Here is a 17,660-nt window from a genome sequence, read left to right as displayed (position 1 = left end):
GTGTGCTGGGGGTGCGGGGAGACAGGTCACATAAAAAGGAATTGCCCGCGGAATTCCACCAGACAGGGAGAAAACCAGCAACAGGCAGGCCAACAGCTGATCCAAGGGTCGCCGAACAGCGTCCCGATGTTTCAAGGGCCGGGGAACCATCAGAGTTTCGCATAGAGAGGCCCAGAGAACCCCGAAATGGTAGGACAGTACGTACAAATAACAGAAACCGCAGAGCAGGAACCTATAGTTAATGCTAGAGTAGGCGGGATCGAGGTCCCCATGATGATAGACACCGGTGCCACCTGTACGTGCATACAAACGAAATATGCGGATCACCTACCATTGTCAAACCGGTTTGTAAAAACTGTGGGGTTCTCGGGGAAAATAACACTAGCTCAAATGACGATGCCGGTGCCTATTACCATTGGAAATAAAACTACCCATGTACCTATTTTAGTATATGATAAAACTCCTTTAAATCTATTGGGAAGGGACGCAATCCTAGGTCTGGGACTGAAATTAGAATGTACCGAACAAGGAATTGATTTGATGGGAATGTATTCACTTGAGGTACCAGGAAAGGAAGGGGTTAATGTATATTGGCTGGGAGATATAGAGGAACAAATTAAAAAACAGATCTGGACAGTCTGGGGAAAACTTATAGACACTTGGGTTCCACAAGCCAAGTGGCCGAGAACAGAATTACATAGTACAATGATATTTGATGAAGGACAGGCACCTGAAATACAAGAGAAATGGGAAAAGGAGGCAGGACGAGAACAGGAAATAAAGTCAGGAAGTATTTTAATTGGACTAGAGGGAGTGGCCCTCGCAATCGTTAGGAATGAATGGATTGACAAATGGTTCTCTGTACCTGGGGCGGAGCCACATGTCACATTGAAAGTTAATCCGGGATATAGATCAAAGGACCTAGGACCCATGGTGTTAAGAGCGCAAGACTTAGAATTTGTACAGACAGACAGTGCGGATATTTGGACGTCCAGCGATGGACAAATGACGAAAATAATTTTGGATGTTAGGATGCTTGGGACACCAAAGCAGATAACAATAGGAGTGCAAAGTGAGAAACAGGAGCGGGAATGGAGAGAGAGCTTAGAGCAGGATTTGAACTCCCTCCCACAGGAGTTGTGGTCCAGACAGGACACGGATGTAGGGAGGGTTAAAAACGCTAATCCAGTTGAAGTCAGATTAAAGACAGGACGCCAGGGGCCCTATAGACCACAATACCCAATCAAGACAGAAGCAATTGAAGGAATTAGAGAAACGATTGAGGGAATGATAGAAGCAGGGGTATTAAAGGAAACCCGGAGTAGGTGTAATACCCCGCTCCTACCAGTAAAGAAGGCGGACGGAGAAAAATGGAGATTGGTGCATGACCTAAGGGCAATTAATGAGGTAGTGGTAGATATGCCCGTAGAAGTTCCAAACCCTTACACCTTGCTGACAAATATACCACCTGAAAGTAGATGGTTTACTGCAGGTGCTCGCATCCCGGGGCATCTCTGACTGTGTCTATATAAACATTTCTGGAACAAGCCTTTCCATTCACCTGAAGAAGGAGCCGTGCTCCGAAAGCTCGTGTTTGAAACAAACCTGTTGGACTTTAACCTGGTGTTGTAAGACTTCTTACTGTGCTCACCCCAGTCCAACGCCGGCATCTCCACATCATGGAAACTGATGACAGTTGGGCACCAAGCGTGAACCATACCTCCGGACCAAGAAGTCCAATTTTAAGATCGAGCATAAGCAAAATATAACTTATGTTAACTTGGACATAAGTTATACATCTCTTTTTTTATGTTGAGCCATCTGTTTTTCAAATTCACCTGAGATTCACCTGAGGAAGGAGCAGTGCTCCGAAAGCTAGTGCTGAAACAAACATGTTGGACTTTAACCTGGTGTTGTAAGACATTTTACTGTTTTTTTAAAGGAACAGCTGTTGTCTTGTAATAAGTGACCTGGCCTCTCAACCAGGCCATTAGAATCTGCAGCAACACAGTCAGGTTGCACATTTCACACGTCCGCTGATTGCTGTAGTGTAGTGATTATCACATTCACCTCACACGCGAAAATGACGAAAATGTCTCAGACAGAATGAAAAAGGGAATGTAAATGAGGCTAATTAAGGCTGAGAAAGGTGCTGATAGTGGCGCATTCAGACGTCAGAATGGGATCAAAGGTAAGCAGTGTATCAGAGAACAATTGGCAACAGGGATCAGATTGATCAAGTAGGATGGTATAGGCTGGGGGGGGGGGGGGGGGGGGGGGGTTGGCAATTGTGAGGGTAAAACATACCAATGGAAGGAATGAAAATAAGTTGATAGAAAAAAATACGTGTGAAGTGTGCAGAATAAAATTAAACAGACCGAGAGCTGCCTGATCCACCAGAGTTAGTGAATAGAGATAAGTGAATGTCCACTCATCGACAAGTTGATCGAAAATGTTTCGATTTTCCCGGGAACGCGTTGATTCCCTGCAGTGTGAGCTCAGCTTCTCAAAGCAACCCCAATGTGAATGAATCCCGCCGTCTGAGCCGCAAGGAAATGAGGTAAACATGCTGCGTGACCAACAGAAAAGGGCTCGTCCGGGATTTGAACCCGGGACCTCTCGCAAATTTCAACACCGAGACACCCGAAGCGAGAATCATACCCGTAGACCAACGAACCCCGCGAAAGCAAACAGATCAGAGTTAGGTTAGCATCGAATCAGAGAATAATGACACCACAGTATGAGGCCATTCCGGCCGCCGTGGCTGTGCCAGCTCTCTGTTAGCGCAATGGAAGAAACAAAGAAACAAAAGATGTGTCTGGAGGAGCTATCGATGGCAGATTGATCAACTACCCCCCGGACACAAAGAACAAGTGGAAACAAGATTGAAACCCAAATCTGCGATGTAAGGACACGCAAAATGGGTGCAGCATTTACAGTGTGAAACTGCTGAACACACACTGAGTGTGAAAGCTGTATTGAGCCCAGTGGAAAGATGCGCTGCTGTTCCTCGAGTGTCTGTTGAGCTTCTTTGGAACATTTCACGACGCCGAGGTCCGGGAGGTCAGCGTTAAGATCCAGCTCTCCAGTCAGTTCAATTCTCCACTTTGGCTCTGTGGATTAGATGGGTCACGTCCCTGTGGTTAACACAGATCTGGAGCATCAATTTTATCCAAACGCACTCCAGCTCAGACACTGTCTCTCTCTCTCGAGCATCATCTGTGGGGAGAGAAACGACGTAAACATTTCGAGTCCTGAGAAATCTTTTACAGAGTGGGCCAATGTAAATTAACGCCGCCGTCAGCATCGCAAACAATTCATAATCTCTGACCTGGAGTAAAGAGCCTGTCCTGGATTTAAACCCACGACCACTCCCATAGGCATTGATTGAAAATCCTTAAACGAGAACCAGACCTCGAGACCAAAGAGCACAAATTTGAGACCGATATTCAGCAAAAAATAATTTATGTTAATTTCGATATAATTTCTACATCTCACGGCTTTATATGTTGAGACATCTGTTAATTTCAGACACAGCAGTCGCTTCCAACAAGGGATCTGGCCTCTCAAACAGACCATCAGAATCTGCAGCAACACAGCGAGGTTGTACATTCCGCACGTCCATTGATTGCCAGCGGTTTCTCTAGTGTAGTGGTTATCACATTCGCCTCACACGCGAAAGGTCCCCGGTTCGAAACCGGGCAGAAACATTTAGCATTTCGTGTGAGGAAAAGTTTGCACAATTATTGGGCATAAAATAATTCTGTTTCCTGATTGTTGCCGGAATCACCTGTGTTCCAGGACTATGAAATTTCGTCTCACACGAGCCACTACACTGAATTGAACATTAAGGCCCAAGCACTGAATTTTCGGCAGGCAATGAGAGGTGAAGAATTTTCATATCTTGGCACACCTCGGATATTAGCAGCTAGTTCATCCACAACAGAGTTTCACCGATTTACAAATGAACATATTTAATCACCATCTCAAACATGTCTAAATATATGACAAATGCAACTTACTGTGGATGCTTCAAACGGAAACAAAAACAGAAAATATTGGATAATCTCAGCAGGTCTGACAGCCTCTGGGGAGCGAAATGGCAGCTGTCGTTTCCAGTCAAGTGGACTCTTTGTCAAAGCTGGAGAACTGGAATTGGAGATTCAGACGATTGTGGGTGGGGGGTGGGGGTGGGGGAGTGCTGTATTGGGCCTCGATAGAGGGCTAGCAATAGGTGGGAAATGACGAAAATGTCTCGGGCAGAGAGAAAAAGGGAATGTAAATGAGGCTAATCAAGGCTATGAAAGGTGCTGATGGCGCATCAAGCGGTCAGAATGTGTTAATGGCAGAACAAAGGTAAGCAGTGCGTCAGAGAACAATTACAAACAGGGATCAGATTGCTGAAGTAGGATGGTATGGGCTGGGTGGAGGGGGGCAAAGCTCAGGGTAAAGCATATCAATGGAAGGAATGATAAGTTGATGGGAAAAAACATGTGGTGGAGGGGGAAGTGAGAGTTCACAGTCTGAAGTTGTTGAACTGATAAAATGAAAGGGACAAAGAGCTGTCTGAGCCCACCAGAATTAGTCAATAGAAATGTGAATGCCCACACATAGACAAGCTTCTCTGGAACGTATTGGTTCCACGCAGCTTGAGCTCAGCTTCTCAAAGCAAACCCAATGTGAATGAATCCCGCCGTCGACGCTGCAAAGAAATGAAGAAAACATGCGGTTTGACCAATGGGAAAACCTCATCGAAGGGCTCGTCCGGGATTTGAACCCGGGACCTCTCGCAAATTCGGACAGCGACACACCCAAAGCGAGAATCATACCTCTAGACCAACGAGCCCCGCAAAAAGAGTCAAAGCATACTGTCATTGCCATCTAAAATCAATCTAACATCTGCGGAGAACGCCAAAAGTACTGCAACATCTCAGGTCGTCAGACGGCATTTGTCGACAGGACAACGAAGTTCGTCTTTCACCATCACCTTTTATTAAAACCGGGACATGTTAGAAATGTGGTACGTCTTAACCAAGTGAATTACCGGAGGGAGGAAACAGAACAACAGGAAAGGGCTCTAATGGGGGGCAAGTCAGGAGAGATTAAATAAGAAGAGGCCTTGGGACCCTGGCCACAGAGTTAGGTTAGCATCGAATCAGAGAATAATGACACCACAGTATGAGGCAATTCCGGCCGCCGTGTTTGTGCCAGCTCTCTGTTAGCGCAATGGAAGAAACAAAGAAACAAAAGATATGTCTGGAGGAGCTATCGATGGCATATTGACCAACAACTACCGCCCGGACACAAAGAACAAGTGGAAACAAGATTGAATCCCAAATCTGCGATGGAAGGACACACAAAATGGGTGCAGCATTTACAGTGTGAAACTACTGAACACACACTGAGTGTGAAAGCTGTATTGAGCACAGTGGAAAGATGCGCTGCTGTTCCTCGAGTAGCTGTTGAGCTTCTTTGGAACATTACACGACGCCGAGGTCCGGGAGGTCAGCGTTAAGATCCAGCTCCCCAGTCAGTTCAATTCTCCACTTTGGCTCTGTGGATTAGATGGGTCACGTCCCTGCGGTTAACACAGATCTGGATCATCAATTTTATCCAAACGCACTCCAGCTCAGACACTGTCTCTCTCTCTCGAGCATCATCTGTGGGGAGAGAAACGACGTAAACATTCCGAGTCCTGAGAAATCTTTTTCAGAGTGGGCCAATGTAAATCAACCCCGCCGTCAGCATCGCAAACAATTCGTAATCTCTGACCTGGAGTAAAGAGCCTGTCCTGGATTTAAACCCACGACCACTCCCATAGGCATTGATTGAAAATCCTTAAACGAGAACCAGACCTCGAGACCAAAGAGCACAAATTTAAGACCGATATTCAGCAAAATATAATTTTTGTTAATTTCGATATAATTTCTACATCTCACGGCTTTATATGTTGAGACATCTGTTAATTTCAGACACAGCTGTCGCTTGCAACAAGGTACCTGGCCTCTCAAACAGACCATCAGAATCTGCAGCAACACAGTGAGGTTGTACATTCCGCACGTCCATTGATTGCCAGCGGTTTCTGTAGTGTAGTGGTTATCACATTCGCCTCACACGCGAAAGGTCACCGGTTCGAAACCGGGCAGAAACATTTAGCATTTCGTGTGAGAAAAGTTTGCACAATTATTGGGCACAAAATAATTCTATTTCCTGAATGTTGCCGGAATCTCGTGTGTTCCAGGACTATGAAATTTCGTCTCACACGAGCCACGAAACTGAATTGAACATTAAGGCCCAAGCACTGAATTTTCGGCAGGCAATGAGAGGTGAAGAATTTTCATATCTTGGCACACCTCGGATATTAGCAGCTAGTTCATCCACAACAGAGTTTCAGCGATTTACAAATGAACATATTTAATCACCATCTCAAACATGTCTAAATGTGTGACAAATGCAACTTACTGCGGATGCTTCAAACGGAAACAAAAACAGAAAATACTGGATAATCTCAGCAGGTCTGACAGCGTCTGGGGAGCGAAATGGCAGCTGTCGTTTCCAGTCAAGTGGACTCTTTGTCAAAGCTGGAGAACTGGAATTGGAGATTCAGACGATTGTGGGTGGGGGGTGGGGGTGGTGGAGTGCTGTATTGGGCCTCGATAGAGGGCTAGCAATAGGTGGGAAATGACGAAAATGTCTCGGGCAGAAAGAAAAAGGGAATATAAATGAGGCTAATCAAGGCTATGAAAGGTGCTGAAGGCGCATCAAGCGGTCAGAATGTGTTAATGGCAGAACAAAGGTAAGCAGTGCGTCAGAGAACAATTACAATCAGGGATCAGATTGCTGAAGTAGGATGGTATGGGCTGGGGGGAGGTGGGCGATGCTGAGGGTAAAACATATCAATGGAAGGGATGATAAGTTGATGGAAAAAACATGTGGTGAAGGGGGAAGTGAGAGTTCACAGTCTGAAGTTGTTGAACTGATAAAATGAAAGGGACAAAGAGCTGTCTGAGTCCACCAGAATTAATCAATAGAAATGTGAATGCCCACCCATAGACAAACTTCTCGGGAACGTATTGGTTCCATGCAGCTTGAGCTCAGCTTCTCAAAGCAAACCCAATGTGAATGAATCCCGCCGTCGACGCTGCAAAGAAATGAAGAAAACATGCGGTTTGACCAACGGGAAAACCTCATCGAAGGGCTCGTCCGGGATTTGAACCCGGGACCTCAAGCAAATTCCGACAGTGACACACCCAAAGCGAGAACATACCCCTAGACCAACGAGCCCCGCAAAAAGAGACAAAGCATACTGTCATTGCCATCGAAATTCAATCTAACATCTGCGGAGAACGCCAAAATTACTGCACCATCTCAGGTAGTTTAGCTTCAGGGGCTGGTTTAGCTCACTGGGCTAAATCGCTGGCTTTTAAAGCAGACCAAGCAGGCCAGCAGAACGGTTCGATTCCAGCCTCCCCGGACAGGCGCCGGAATGTGGCGACTAGGGGCTTTTCACAGTAACTTCATTGAAGCCCACTCGTGACAATAAGCGATTTTCATTTCATTAGTCAGGCGGCATTTGTCGACAGGACATCAAAGTTCGTCTTTCACCATCACCTTTCATAAAAACCGGGACAGGTTAGAAATGTGGAACGTCTTGACCAAGTGAATTACCGGAGGGAGGAAACAGAACAACAGGAAAGGGCTCTAATGGGGGGCAAGTCAGCAAGGATTAAATGAGAAGAGGCCTTGGGACCCTGGCCACAGAGTTAGGATGGCATCAAATCAGAGAATAATGACACCACAGTATGAGGCCATTCCGGCCGCCGTGTCTGTGCCAGCTCTCTGTTAGCGCAATGGAAGAAACAAAGAAACAAAAGATATGTCTGGAGGAGCAATCGATGGCATATTGATCAACAACTACCGCCCGGACACAAAGAACAAGTGGAAACAAGATTGAAACCCAAATCTGCGATGGAAGGACACACAAAATGGGTGCAGCATTTACAGTGTGAAACTGCTGAACACACACTGAGTGTGAAAGCTGTATTGAGCCCACTGGAAAGATGCGCTGCTGTTCCTCGAGTGGCTGTTGAGCTTCTTTGGAACATTTCACGACGCCGAGGTCCGGGAGGTCAGCGTTAAGATCCAGCTCCCCAGTCAGTTCAATTCTCCACTTTGGCTCTGTGGATTAGATGGGTCACGTCCCTGTGGTTAACACAGATCTGGAGCATCAATTTTATCCAAACGCACTCCAGCTCAGACACTGTCTCTCTCTCTCGAGCATCATCTGTGGGGAGATAAACGACGTAACCATTCCGAGTCCTGAGAAATCTTTTTCAGAGTGGGTTAATGTAAATCAACCCTGCCGTCAGCATCGCAAACAATTCGTAATCCCTGACCTGGAGTAAAGAGCCTGTCCTGGATTTGAACCCACGACCACTCCCATAGACATTGCTTGAAAATCCTTAAACGAGAACCAGACCTCGAGACCAAAGAGCACAAATTTGAAACCGACATTCAGCAAAATATAACTTATGTTAATTTCGATATAATTTCTACATCTCACGGCTTTATATGTTGAGACATCTGTTAATTTAAGAAACAGCTGTCGCTTGCAACAAGGGATCTGGCCTCTCAAACAGACCATCAGAATCTGCAGCAACACAGTGAGGTTGTACATTCCGCAATCCATTGATTGCCAGCGGTTTCTGTAGTGTAGAGGTTATCACATTCGCCTCACATACGAAAGGTCTCCGGTTCGAAACCGGGCAGAAACATGGAACATTTAGCATGTCGTGTGAGAAAAGTTTGCCCAATTATTGGGCACAAAATAATTCTGTTTCCTGAATGTTGCCGGAATCTCGTGTGTTCCAGGACTATGAAATTTCGTCTCACATCAGCCACTACACTGAATTGAACATTAAGGCCCAAGCACTGAATTTTCGGCAGGCAATGAGAGGTGAAGAATTTTCATATCTTGGCACACCTCGGATATTAGCAGCGAGTTCATCCACAACAGAGTTTCAGCGATTTACAAATGAACATATTTAATCACCATCTCAAACATGTCTAAATGTGTGACAAATGCAACTTACTGCGGATGCTTCAAACGGAAACAAAAACAGAAAATACTGGACAACCTCAGCTGGTCTGACAGCCTCTGGGGAGCGAAATGGCAGCTGTCGTTTCCAGTCAAGTGGACTCTTTGTCAAAGCTGGAGAACTGGAATTGGAGATTCAGACGATTGTGGGTGGGGGGTGGGGGTGGTGGAGTGCTGTATTGGGCCTCGATAGAGGGCTAGCAATAGGTGGGAAATGACGAAAATGTCTCGTGCAGAAAGAAAAAGGGATTGTAAATGAGGCTAATCAAGGCTATGAAAGGTGCTGATGGCGCATCAAGCGGTCAGAATGTGTTAATGGCAGAACAAAGGAAAGCAGTGCGTCAGAGAACAATTACAAACAGGAATCAGATGGCTGAAGTAGGGTGGTATGGGCTGGGGGGAGGGGGGCAATGCTTAGGGTAAAACATATCAATGGAAGGAATGATAAGTTGATGGAAAAAACATGTGGTTTAGGGGGAAGTGAGAGTTCACAGTCTGAAGTTGTTGAACTGATAAAATGAAAGGGACAAAGAGCTGTCTGAGTCCACCAGAATTAGTCAATAGAAATGTGAATGCCCACACACAGACAAACTTCTCGGGAACGTATTGGTTCCATGCAGTTTGAGCTCAGCTTCTCAAAGCAAACACAATGTGAATGAATCCCGCTGTCTCCGCCGCAAAGAAATGAAGAAAACATGCGGCTTGACCAACGGAAAACCTCATCGAAGAGCTCGTCGGGGATTTGAACCCGGGACATATCGCAAATTCCGACAGCAACACAACCAAAGCGAGAATCATACCCCTAGACCAACGAGCCCCCCAAAAAGAGTCAAACCATACTGTCATTGCCATCGAAAACCAATCTACCATCTGCGGAGAACGCCAAAAGTACTGCAACATCTCAGGGACTCAGGCGGAATTTGTCGACAGGACAACAAAGTTCGTCTTTCACCATCACCTTTCATTAAAACCGGGACAGGTTAGAAATGTGATACATCTTAACCAAGTGAATTACCGGAGGGAGGAAACAGAACAACAGGAAAGGGCTCTAATAGGGGGCAAGACAGGAGAGAATAAATAAGAAGAGGCCTTGGGACCCTGGCCACAGAGTTAGGATGGCATCAAATCAGAAAATAATGACACCACAGTATGAGGCCATTCCGGCCGCCGTGTCTGTGCCAGCTCTCTGTTAGCGCAATGGAAGAAACAAAAGATATGTCTGGAGGAGCTATCGATGGCATATTGATCAACAACTACCGCCCGGACACAAAGAACAAGTGGAAACAAGATTGAATCCCAAATCTGCGATGGAAGGACACACAAAATGGGTGCAGCATTTACAGTGTGAAACTATTGAACACACACAGTGTGAAAGCTGTATTGAGCACAGTGGAAAGATGCGCTGCTGTTCCTCGAGTGGCTGTTGAGCTTCTTTGGAACATTTCACGACGCCGAGGTCCGGGAGGTCAGCGTTAAGATCCAGCTCCCCAGTCAGTTCAATTCTCCACTTTGGCTCTGTGGATTAGATGGGTCACGTCCCTGTGGTTAACACAGATCTGGAGCATCAATTTTATCCAAACGCACTTCAGCTCAGACACTGTCTCTCTCTCTCTCTCGAGCATCATCTGTGGGGAGAGAAACGACGTAAACATTCCGAGTCCTGAGAAATCTTTTTCAGAGTGGGCTAATGTAAATCAACCCCGCCGTCAGCATCGCAAACAATTCGTAATCTCTGACCTGGAGTAAAGAGCCTGTCCTGCATTTAAACCCACGACCACTCCCATAGGCATTGATTGAAAATCCTTAAACGAGAACCAGACCTCGAGACCAAAGAGCACAAATTTAAGACCGATATTCAGCAAAATATAATTTATGTTAATTTCGATATAATTTCTACATCTCACGGCTTTATATGTTGAGACATCTGTTAATTTCAGACACAGCTGTCGCTTGCAACAAGGGACCTGGCCTCTCAAACAGACCATCAGAATCTGCAGCAACACCGTGAGGTTGTACATTCCGCACGTCCATTGATTGCCAGCGGTTTCTGTAGTGTAGTGGTTATCACATTCGCCTCACACGCGAAAGGTCCCCGGTTCGAAACCGGGCAGAAACATCGAACATTTAGCATTTCGTGTGAGAAAAGTTTGCACAATTATTGGGCACAAAATAATTCTATTTCCTGAATGTTGCCGGAATCTCGTGTGTTCCAGGACTATGAAATTTCGTCTCACACGAGCCACGAAACTGAATTGAACATTAAGGCCCAAGCACTGAATTTTCGGCAGGCAAGAGGTGAAGAATTTTCATATCTTGGCACAACTCGGATATTAGCAGCTAGTTCATCCACAACAGAGTTTCACCGATTTACAAATGAACATATTTAATCACCATCTCAAACATGTCTAAATGTGTGACAAATGCAAATTACTGCGGATGCTTCAAACGGAAACAAAAACAGAAAATACTGGATAATCTCAGCAGGTCTGACAGCCTCTGGGGAGCGAAATGGCAGCTGTCGTTTCCAGTCAAGTGGACTCTTTGTCAAAGCTGGAGAACTGGAACTGGAGATTCAGACGATTGTGGGTGGGGGGTGGGGGTGGTGGAGTGCTGTATTGGGCCTCGATAGAGGGCTAGCAATAGGTGGGAAATGACGAAAATGTCTCGGGCAGAAAGAAAAAGGGAATGTAAATGAGGCTAATCAAGGCTATGAAAGGTGCTGATGGCGCATCAGAGGTCAGAATGTGTTAATGGCAGAACAAAGGTAAGCAGTGCGTCAGAGAACAATTACAATCAGGGATCAGATTGCTGAAGTAGGATGGTATGGGCTGGGGGGAGGTGGACGATGCTGAGGGTAAAACATATCAATGGAAGGGATGATAAGTTGATGGAAAAAACATGTGGTGAAGGGGGAAGTGAGAGTTCACAGTCTGAAGTTATTGAACTGATAAAATGAAAGGGACAAAGAGCTGTCTGAGTCCACCAGAATTAGTCAATAGAAATGTGAATGCCCACCCATAGACAAACTTCTCGGGAACGTATTGGTTCCCTGCAGTTTGAGCTCAGCTTCTCAAAGCAAACCCAATGTGAATGAATCCCGCTGTCTCCGCCGCAAATAAATGAAGAAAACATGCGGTTTGACCAACGGAAAACCTCATCGAAGGGCTCGTCCGGGATTTGAACCCGGGACGTCGCGCAAATTCCGACAGCGACACACCCAAAGCGAGAATCATACCCCTAGACCAACGAGCCCCGCGAAAAAAAGCTAATGCATACTATCATTGCCATCGAAAATCAATCTAACATCTGCGGAGAACGCCAAAAGTACTGCAACATCTCAGGGAGTCAGGCGGCATTTGTCGACAGGACAACAAAGTTCGTCTTTCACCAGCACCTTTCAAAAAAATAGGAACTGCGAGCCAGCCAGGAGTCGAACCTGAAATCTCCTGATTCGTAGTCAGACGCGTTATCCATTGCGCCACTGGCCGACAGCAGTTACAGTCTTTTGCTATTCCTCGATGATGAAGATCAGTTGCGAGATCGAGGTAATATTTAGCAACAGATGTTTCTGCCCGGTTTCGAACCGGGAACCATTCGCGTGTAAAGCGAACGTGATAACCACTACACTACAGAAACAGCTGGCAACACAGACGCCAACGGACCTGTGTCACCTTCAACACAACTGCCTTGTTGCAGCTTGGCATGGTTCGGCTGAGAGGCCATGTCACTTCTTACAAGAACACGTCATTTCTTTAAAACAGATGTCTAAACTTACAAGCCAGTAGAAGAACCTGAATTTGTTCAGCAAATCTCTAAGGGCGAAATGCTCTCTTCTATTATTAATGCAGCATTCTGAAATCCTAGAGAAAAAAACAACCGACTTTACACAATATTTGTTTCGTTATTCAATGCTTGAGTTGAGTTTAAGAATTGACAATTATGTGTTTCTTATATTTGACCTCTTTGTGTTTTGGTGTGTAAAATGCTGCAGCCTCAATACCGTTCATGTAGAAGAAAGGAGGGGTAATTGTAAATCAACTTTGAGCCTGGATTCCCACACTGGCTTTTCCTGTTTCTCCATTAGGAAGACCGTTTTTTCTTTCCCAAAGCTGGTTCAGTTTAGTCTCTGGCATTTCCTCTAAGTCAGTTACAGTATCGTTTGTGTCTGTCTTTTTGAGTACACATTACTTTCAGACATCCTTCAATCTGGCCTGTTGCATTTGCTGGTCCCAATGCCATCTACTCTGCATTGGAGAGACTAAATGCCGACTGGGTGACCACTTTGCAAAACACCTTCGCTCCATCGACAAGAACATAGAACAGTACAGCACAGCCCCTTTATGTTGTGCCGGGCCATGATCACCCTACTCAAACCCACCCTATACCTGTAACCCAACGAACCCGGGACCTCTCGCAAATTCCGACAGCGACACCACCCAAAGCGAGAATCAACTACCGCCCGGACGCAAAGAACAAGTGGAAACAAGATTGAAACCCAAATCTGCGATGGAAGGACACACAAAATGGGTGCAGCATTTACAGTGTGAAACTACTGAACACACACTGAGTGTGAAAGCTGTATTGAGCCCAGTGGAAAGATGCGCTGCTGTTCCTTGAGTGGCTGTTGAGCTTCTTTGGAACATTTCACGACGCCGAGGTGCGGGAGGTCAGCGTTAAGATCCAGCTCCCCAGTCAGTTCAATTCTCCACTTTGGCTCTGTGGATTAGATGGGTCACGTCCCTGCGGTTAACACAGATCTGGAGCATCAATTTTATCCAAACGCACTCCAGCTCAGGCACTGTCTCTCTCTCGAGCATCATCTGTGGGGAGAGAAACGACGTAAACATTCCGAGTCCTGAGAAATCTTTTTCAGAGTGGGCCAATGTAAATCAACCCTGCCGTCAGCGTCGCAAACAATTCGTAATCCCTGACCTGGAGTAAAGAGACTGTCCTGGATTTAAACCCACGACCACTCCCATAGGCATTGCTTGAAAATCCTTAAACGAGAACCAGACCTCGAGACCAAAGAGCGCAAATTTGAGACCGACATTCAGCAAAATATATCTAATGTTAATTTCGATATAATTTCTACATCTCACGGCTTTATATGTGGAGACATCTGTTAATTTAAGAAACAACTGTCGCTTGCAACAAGGGACCTGGCCTCTCAAACAGACCATTAGAATCTGCAGCAACACAGTGAGGTTGTACATTCCGCACGTCCTTTGCTTGCCAGCGGTTTCTGTAGTGTAGTGGTTATCACATTCGCCTCACACGCGAAAGGTCCCCGGTTCGAAACCGGGCAGAAACATCGAACATTTAGCATTTCGTGTGAGAAAAGTTTGCACAATTATTGGGCACAAAATAATTCTGTTTCCAGAATGTTGCCGGAATCTCGTGTGTTCCAGGACTATGAAATTTCATCTCACATGAGCCACTACACTGAATTGAACATTAAGGCCCAAGCACTGAATTTTCGGCAGGCAGAGCGAGGTGAAGAATTTTCATATCTTGGCGCAGCTCGGATATTAGCAGCTAGTTCATCCACAACAGAGTTTCAGCGATTTACAAATGAACACATTTAATCACCATCTCAATCATGTCTAAATGTATGACAAATGCATCTTACTGCGGATGCTTCAAACGAAACAAAAACAGAAAATACTGGATAATCTCAGCAGGTCTGACAGCCTCTGGGCAGCGAAATGGCAGCTGTCGTTTCCAGTCAAGTGGACTCTTTGTCAAAGCTGGAGAACTGGAATTGGAGATTCAGACGATTGTGGGTGGGGGGTGGGGGTGGTGGAGTGCTGTATTGGGCCTCGATAGAGGGCTAGCAATAGGTGGGAAATGACGAAAGTGTCTCGGGGAGAAAGAAAAAGGGAATGTAAATGAGGCTAAACAAGGCTATGAAAGGTGCTGATGTTGCATCAAGCGGTCAGAATGTGTTAATGGCAGAACAAAGGTAAGCAGTGCGTCAGAGAACAATTACAAACACGGATCAGATTGATCAAGTAGGATGGTATGGGCTGGTGGGAGGTGGGCAATGCTGAGGGTAAAACATATCAATGGAAGGGATGATAAGTTGATGGAAAAAACATGTGGTGAAGGGGGAAGTGAGAGTTCACAGTCTGAAGTTGTTGAACTGATAAAATGAAAGGGACAAAGAGCTGTCTGAGTCCACCAGAATTAGTCAATAGAAATGTGAATGCCCACCCATAGACAAACTTCTCGGGAACGCATTGGTTCCATGCAGCTTGAGCTCAGCATCTCAAAGCAAACCCAATGTGAATGAATCCCGCCGTCTACGCTGCAAAGAAATGAAGAAAACATGCGGTTTGACCAACGGGAAAACCTCATCGAAGGGCTCATCCGGGATTTGAACCCGGGACCTCTCGCAAATTCCGACAGCGACACACCCAAAGCGAGAATCATACCCCTAGACCAACGAGCCCCGCAAAAAGAGACAAAGCATACTGTCATTGCCATCGAAAATCAATCTAACATCTGCGGAGAACGCCAAAAGTACTGCAACATCTCAGGGAGTCAGGCGGCATTTGTCGACAGGACAACAAAGTTCGTCTTTCACCATCACCTTTCATTAAAACCGGGACAGGTTAGAAATGTGGTACGTCTTAACCAAGTGAATTACCGGAGGGAGGAAACAGAACAACAGGAAAGGGCTCTAATGGGGGGCAAGTCAGGAGAGATTAAATGAGAAGAGGCCTTGGGACCCTGGCCACAGAGTTAGGTTAGCATCGAATCAGAGAATAATGACACCACAGTATGAGGCCATTCCGGCCGCCGTGTCTGTACCAGCTCTCTGTTAGCGCAATGGAAGAAACAAAGAAACAAAATATATGTCTGGAGGAGCTATCGATGGCATATTGATCCACAACTACCGCCCGGACACAAAGAACAAGTGGAAACAAGATTGAATCCCAAATCTGCGATGGAAGGACACACAAAATGGGTGCAGCATTTACAGTGTGAAACTACTGAACACACACTGAGTGTGAAAGCTGTATTGAGCCCACTGGAAAGATGCGCTGCTGTTCCTCGAGTGGCTGTTGAGCTTCTTTGGAACATTTCACGACGCCGAGGTCCGGGAGGTCAGCGTTAAGATCCAGCTCCCCAGTCAGTTCAATTCTCCACTTTGGCTCTGTGGATTAGATGGGTCACGTCCCTGTGGTTAACACAGATCTGAAGCATCAATTTTATCCAAACGCACTCCAGCTCAGACACTGTCTCTCTCTCTCTCTCTCTCTCTCGAGCATCATCTGTGGGGAGAGAAACGACGTAAACATTCCGAGTCCTGAGAAATCTTTTTCAGAGTGGGCCAATGTAAATCAACCCCGCCGTCAGCATCGCAAACAATTCGTAATCTCTGACCTGGAGTAAAGAGCCTGTCCTGCATTTAAACCCACGACCACTCCCATAGGCATTGATTGAAAATCCTTAAACGAGAACCAGACCTCGAGACCAAAGAGCACAAATTTAAGACCGATATTCAGCAAAATATAATTTATGTTAATTTCGATATAATTTCTACATCTCACGGCTTTATATGTTGAGACATCTGTTAATTTCAGACACAGCTGTCGCTTGCAACAAGGTACCTGGCCTCTCAAACAGACCATCAGAATCTGCAGCAACACCGTGAGGTTGTACATTCCGCACGTCCATTGATTGCCAGCGGTTTCTGTAGTGTAGTGGTTATCACATTCGCCTCACACGCGAAAAGTCCCCGGTTCGAAGCCGGGCAGAAACATTTAGCATTTCGTGTGAGAAAAGTTTGCACAATTATTGGGCACAAAATAATTCTATTTCCTGAATGTTGCCGGAATCTCGTGTGTTCCAGGACTATGAAATTTAGTCTCACATGAGCCACTACATTGAATTGAACATTAAGGCCCAAGCACTGAATTTTCGGCAGGCAATGAGAGGTGAAGAATTTTCATATCTTGGCACACCTCGGATATTAGCAGCTACTTCATCCACAACAGAGTTTCAGCGATTTACAAATGAACATATTTAATCACCATCTCAAACATGTCTAAATGTGTGACAAATGCAACTTACTGCGGATGCTTCAAACGGAAACAGAAACAGAAAATACTGGATAATCTCAGCAGGTCTGACAGCCTCTGGGCAGCGAAATGGCAGCTGTCGTTTCCAGTCAAGTGGACTCTTTGTCAAAGCTGGAGAACTGGAATTGGAGATTCAGACGATTGTGGGTGGGGGGTGGGGGTGGTGGAGTGCTGTATTGGGCCTCGATAGAGGGCTAGCAATAGGTGGGAAATGACGAAAATGTCTCGGGCAGAAACAAAAAGGGAATGTAAATGAGGCTAATCAAGGCTATGAAAGGTGCTGATGGCGCATCAAGCGGTCAGAATGTGTCAATGGCAGAACAAAGGTAAGCAGTGTGTCAGAGAACAATTACAAACAGGGATCAGATTGCTGAAGTAGGATGGTCTGGGCTGGGGGGAGGTGGGCAATGCTGAGGGTAAAACATATCAATGGAAGGGATGATAAGTTGATGGAAAAAACATGTGGTGAAGGGGGA

At 45.8% G+C, this 17,660-nt stretch overlaps 9 non-coding genes across 9 annotated transcripts; 6 read left to right on the top strand and 3 right to left on the bottom strand.

The window, feature by feature from the left end:
* Positions 1–3,637: 3,637 nt before the first annotated feature.
* Positions 3,638–3,710, top strand: trnav-cac. The gene has a single exon. It is a non-coding gene; the product is annotated as a tRNA-Val (tRNA).
* Positions 3,711–4,756: 1,046 nt separating this feature from the next.
* Positions 4,757–4,846, bottom strand: trnap-ugg. Its single transcript is given in 2 exon segments — positions 4,757–4,792; positions 4,811–4,846. It is a non-coding gene; the product is annotated as a tRNA-Pro (tRNA).
* A 1,232-nt stretch (positions 4,847–6,078) lies between these two features.
* On the top strand, positions 6,079–6,151 carry trnav-cac. The gene has a single exon. It is a non-coding gene; the product is annotated as a tRNA-Val (tRNA).
* Positions 6,152–8,701: 2,550 nt separating this feature from the next.
* On the top strand, positions 8,702–8,774 carry trnav-cac. Its single transcript has one exon. It is a non-coding gene; the product is annotated as a tRNA-Val (tRNA).
* A 2,366-nt stretch (positions 8,775–11,140) lies between these two features.
* trnav-cac lies at positions 11,141–11,213 on the top strand. Its single transcript has one exon. It is a non-coding gene; the product is annotated as a tRNA-Val (tRNA).
* A 1,447-nt stretch (positions 11,214–12,660) lies between these two features.
* Positions 12,661–12,733, bottom strand: trnav-uac. Its single transcript has one exon. It is a non-coding gene; the product is annotated as a tRNA-Val (tRNA).
* Positions 12,734–14,335: 1,602 nt separating this feature from the next.
* Positions 14,336–14,408, top strand: trnav-cac. Its single transcript has one exon. It is a non-coding gene; the product is annotated as a tRNA-Val (tRNA).
* Positions 14,409–15,458: 1,050 nt separating this feature from the next.
* trnap-ugg lies at positions 15,459–15,548 on the bottom strand. The gene is given in 2 exon segments: positions 15,459–15,494; positions 15,513–15,548. It is a non-coding gene; the product is annotated as a tRNA-Pro (tRNA).
* A 1,244-nt stretch (positions 15,549–16,792) lies between these two features.
* trnav-cac lies at positions 16,793–16,865 on the top strand. The gene has a single exon. It is a non-coding gene; the product is annotated as a tRNA-Val (tRNA).
* Positions 16,866–17,660: the final 795 nt, after the last annotated feature.

The sequence above is a fragment of the Scyliorhinus canicula genome, unplaced genomic scaffold (genome assembly GCF_902713615.1).
Source record: "Scyliorhinus canicula unplaced genomic scaffold, sScyCan1.1, whole genome shotgun sequence".
In the NCBI taxonomy this organism is placed as follows: domain Eukaryota; kingdom Metazoa; phylum Chordata; class Chondrichthyes; order Carcharhiniformes; family Scyliorhinidae; genus Scyliorhinus; species Scyliorhinus canicula.
This window is presented reverse-complemented; position numbering and strand designations above follow the sequence as displayed.